A 5,754-nucleotide genomic window follows, 5' to 3' on the forward strand; every position below is an offset into this window, starting at 1 on the left:
CTTCATGAATAACTATAATCTCAACATAGTTTAATGAGGTGTCTACGATAAACTGCTTTGTAGATATCCAAGATATGACAGTACCCCAAATATGAACACATAACCTATTTGAGACTGAGCTTTATGCATGTCAGATAAGTACCCAGCATCAGCATAACCAATAAGATCGGGACTGCTATCTTTAGAATAAAATAAGTCCATATCAGTAGTCCTTTTTAGATATTGTAATATGTGTTTGAGCAATGTCTCCTAGTAGGAGCAGAACTATACTTTGCTAACAAATTGAGCAATGTCTCCTAGTAGGAGCAGAACTATACTTTGCTAACAAATTAGCTGAAAAGGCTATATCCGGCCTTATAGTATTTGCAATACATTAGTGTACCAATTACACTAAGATATGGTATTTTAGGACCAAAGAGTTCCTCATTCTTTTCTTGATGTCGGAATGAATCCTTATTCACATTAAGCTATCGAACAACCATCGGAGTACTTAATGGATGTGCTCCATCCATATAAAATCTTTTCATACCTTTTCTCTGTAAGCAGATTGATGAACAAAGATACCATTTGTCATATGCTCAATTTACAAATCAAGGGATAATTTTATCCTTTCGAGATATTTCATCTCAAATTCTTTCTTTAGGTAATCAATTGTCTTTTGAAGCTCTATTGGAGTTCCAATAAGATTTATGTCATCGACATAGACAATAAGTATAACAAACTCCGACGTTGTTTTCTTTATAAAAATACATGGGCAAATTTTATCATTTGTATAACCTTTTTTAGATAAATATTCACTAAGACGGTTATACCACATGCATCCAGATTGCTTCAAACCATACAATGATCTTTGCAATCTAATGGAATACATTTTTCGAGATTTTGAATTATTTATTTCTGACATTTTAAATTCTTTAGAAATTTTCATGTATATCTCATTATCAAGTGATTCATATAGATAGGTTGTTACCACATCCATCAAATACATTTCAAGTCTCTCATGGACAATGAAACTAATAAGATAACACAATGTTATTGCATCCATAACTGGTGAATATGTCTCGTCATAATCGACACCAGGCCGTTGTGAAAATCCTTGTGCAACAAGATGCGCCTTATACCTTTGTATTTCATTTTTCTCATTTCTTTTTTGCAAAAAGACCCATTTATAGCCAACAGGCTTAACACCATTAGGTGTTTGAGATATTGGTCCAAAAACTTCACGTTTGACCAGTGAATTCAATTCATATTGAATTTCTTCTTGCCATTTTGGCTAGTCATTTCATTGTCGACATTCTATAAAATATTGAGGTTCAAGATCCTCACTCTCTTTGCATGATTTTTGTTGTAACATTATATACAAAGACATAATTCACTACTATTTCAAATTGATTTAAATTAGTTTCAACATCACTTGAATTTATGGACAGTTCCTTATTTTCTTGAGTCTCAGGCTCATTGATTCCTTCAGGGATATCAACATTGCTCAAATCTTGAATTTTCACATGAGGATCTTTCGTAGTGTCATCTTGACCATTTATTTTTTTTCTAGAATTTCGATCCTTAGAACCTAATGGTCTACCACGCTTTAAGTGTGATTTAGATTCATTAGATGTGACACTAGTGGATGGTCCTTTTGGAACATCAATTCGAATTTGAACATTCTCTATAGGAATATGTGATTTGGTGATCCTTTTCAAATCTGTAAATGTATCTAACATTTGATTTATAATTTTTTGTAGATGAATAATTTTTTGTACTTCTTGCTCATAATAGAAGCACGTAGATCAAGATAAGATAGTGATGGATTTTTTCACAAAATTTCTCTTTTGATGTCACTATCTTCTCTCCCTAATTTTGAAAAAATTATCTCATCAAACCAATAATCTGCAAATCGAGAAGTGAACATATTTCTCTTTAATAGTTCAAGATAGCAAATAATGGAAGGTGGTGATTCAAACCCAACATAAATTCCTAACCTTCTTTAAGAGCCCATCTTGGTGTGATTTGGTGGTGCTATTGCACATATACAACGCACCCAAAAATTCTCAGATGAGATATATTTGGCTCTTGACCCAAAATCAATTACAACGGAGAAAATTTATGATAATTTATCGATCTAAGATGAACAAGTATTTCAGCATGCAAAATTGCATGACCCTAAACAAAAATATGGAACTTAGTTTTCATAAGCAATGGTCTTGCTATCAACTGCAGACGTTTAATTAATGACTCGGGAAGTCCATTTTGAGTGTGAACATGAGCTAGAGGATGTTCAACTCTTATCCCAATCGATAAGCAATACTCATTAAATGCTTAGGATGAAAATTCTACAACATTATCAATGCGAATAGACTTAATTTAATTATTAGAAAACAGTGCCCGTAATCGTATTATTTGTGCCAATAATTTTGCAAATTTCAAGTTGTGAGATGACAATAGGCACACATGAGACCATCTAGAAGAAGCATCTATTAGGACCATAAAGTATCTAAACGACCCACTAGGTGGGTGAATGGGTCCACAAATATCTCCATGTATGTGTTCCAAAAATGCAGGGGACTCAATCCCAACTTTTATTGGTGATGGCCTCACAATTAGCTTGCCTTGATAACAAGCATGACATGAAAATTCACCATTTGAAAGAATCTTCAAGTTCTTTAATGGATGTCCATTTAAACTTTCTATAATTCATCTCATCATTATAGATCCAGGATGCCCTAGACGATCATATCAAAGTGTGAAAGTATTGGAATTAGTAATCTTCTGGTTTACTATAGAATGTGCCTCACTTGCACAAATCTTTATTCAATACAGGCCAAAAGATAAAGTAGGAAACTTTTCCATAACACATGTCTGCGCAGAGATAATTTTGGTGATACCAAGATATTCGAGATTCATCTCATCAATTGTCTTGATATGATAACCATTTTCACGGGTATCTTTAAAACTCAACAAGTTTCTCCGAGACTGAGAAGAAAACATAACATTATTTATGATGAGTTTAGCTCCATTGGGCAAGATTATAATGGCTTTTCCGAAGCCTTCAATCAAACTAACACTACCAGAAATTGTAGTAACATGAATTTTGCCATGTTTAGATGAGAAAAATATTTCTCGTCTTTAAATATCGTATGTATAGTGCCAGAATCAATCAAATAAATATCTTTACAATTGGACAACTTACTTTGAAGATTATCCATATCTTCAAATAAAAAAATATACACAAATAAAATAAATATATCATAGCACAAAGTGAAAATCATTAATAAATTATTAATTACTTTTTATTAAGTAATTAGTTACATAATAAACGTAGTATGTAAAGTAAATCGTTGAGTTTATGGGGACAATATTTGTTACTTGACTTCTTCTTTTTTTTTTCTTTAAGTGAGAGGCGCATTACATAGTGCATATCTATTAAATTGTAATACTGAATTTACAGTATACTAGTTATAATATATTAATACATCTAATACTTAAATAATTCTTAGTATTACAACAACTAGTATACATACTTGCACAATACGCGGATAATATTCAAGTAATATTTTTGATGTTTCATATTGAAATGCCTCATTCAAACTTGTTAAATTATATTATCTTTAAAAAAATCGTTTATCATCTTATTTCTCAATAAAATGAGAAAAAAAAAATCTTTTTCTACCCGCCTCCCCCCATTCCCCAATTATTTTTTTTTCATTTTCTTTAATATAAATATTTTTCTACCCCTTTCCCCTCACGCCTCCACCCGGACTCATTCCTTTCCTCACACTCAATTCTCCCACTGATAATTAAATTTATACAAAAAAATAATCATCTAATTGTGAACAAAAATTATGTTTAAGATTTTTATTTATAATATCATTCACAATTTAAATATGGTGGATTTTCAATAGTCTCTACCACCCACCCACCCACCCACTTTCAAAATCTAGTATATATTAGTAAAAATAATCATGTAATTGCAAAAAAGGTTATATGTTTCATATTTTTTATATTTTGATAATTTAATGATTTTAAATTGTCAAAAATAATTTGAACTTTTATTCTACTATTTCTCCATCTTTTCTGTGCAAATTTTTTATAAATAAACAGGTGTATAATGATTTTTTCATTATATTCTTAAAAATTGTCTAAATCCCCTCCCCCCCACCCCCCACCCCCACCCCCCAAAAAAAAACCAATCTTCCATTTATTGTAATTTGATTACTTTACGTTTTTTTATTTAACCTTGAATTAGATTATATTTTGTGTTACGCATGTAAGCAGTTGAGTTTTCTTCTCTCTTATCTCAAAATACAAAATCAAAATAAATATGAAATATAGATTAGAAGAAGACTTCAAAATAATCTAGTCCGTTAGAAGTAGTTATAATTTAAAATTTAAGTCAAATATTTTCACATCAATAAAACTATGAATTTATCTCATATATTTGATTTTAATTTTTTTAATTTTTTTATAAATCAAATTGAAAAAAATTATTAACATGCCCTTATAACTAAAATGAATTCCATAATGCATGTGAAAATTTTTGAATTTAAATTTTAAAGTATAAAGTAAAATCATGAGTTTTATTTTAAGAAAAAAATTATAATATGTAAATTTCTTCTAATATATTGACATTTACTTTTTGATTTTATTTTCCTATTCATGCTAAAGTAGTTCTCTCTTTGGTTAATTTATCAAAAAATATTCAAAAATATCTATTTTTTTACTTATACTTTTCTTGTCTTTTCGTTATCTTTCATTCATACTTCTATTATAAAATATTTTTTTTCACCTTAAAAATAACTGAGTTAAAATATTATAAATTGTAAAAAAAAATTATTTATTTTGAATTTTCTCCAACCATTTCAGAATCTGCAATCTGCTTTGCCATGAACTGTAAAAGTTGTTCATAAGCACAAAATTTTAAAGTTATGGATAATAATTATATCCATCAATCACAGTTCGAATTTGAATCTTAATAATCAAAGTTTACTTAAAATAACAATTACTTAGTCTAATATTATGTATTAAAAATTTTAAGGATATATTTAATTGCTTTTACAAAATCATATGAAAAATATCACTTACTTGAATTCAGACCCGAATATAAAAAAACATAATTGTTAAATATTATCATCTGCATAAAAAAATAACAATGTCAGATCAAATGAAGTTTTTTTAAAATAATAAAGAGTACAATAAGTAAATTCATAAATAAAGCTAATAATCAGTAATCAATAACAAAGAGAGAGAAGAAAGCTTAACACTACACATCAGGATAGGAGTGAATATATATATATATATATATATAAGAGATTAAGAAGGAAGAATTCTATTCCAATTCAATTTTCATTTAAAAATTCAAATTCAAATATCCTTATCTTTATCTTTTTCAAATTTGACATGCTTATCTTAAATATATATTTGAATTAAGAGGCATATTTGAAATCAATGAGATTAATCCACGTCTTTTTGTATACTAAATACTAACAAAATAAAAGAGGAATAAATTTATTTCTCTTCCTCATCCTTTTAAATATAATATTATTATTTCTTATAATCATGATTAGTTATTACTTCTACATAATATTCCAACTCCTAATGAGTAAATTTTTAAAAATATTTTCATTTTTTATTTTCATTTAATTATTATTTCTACCATCACTATTACTATGTACTACAATTTTTTATTTTTTTTTAATTCTTCTTCTTCTTGTTATTATTATTATTATTATTATTATTATTATTATTATTATTATTATT

The sequence above is a fragment of the Capsicum annuum genome, chromosome 7 (genome assembly GCF_002878395.1).
Source record: "Capsicum annuum cultivar UCD-10X-F1 chromosome 7, UCD10Xv1.1, whole genome shotgun sequence".
Lineage (NCBI taxonomy): Eukaryota > Viridiplantae > Streptophyta > Magnoliopsida > Solanales > Solanaceae > Capsicum > Capsicum annuum.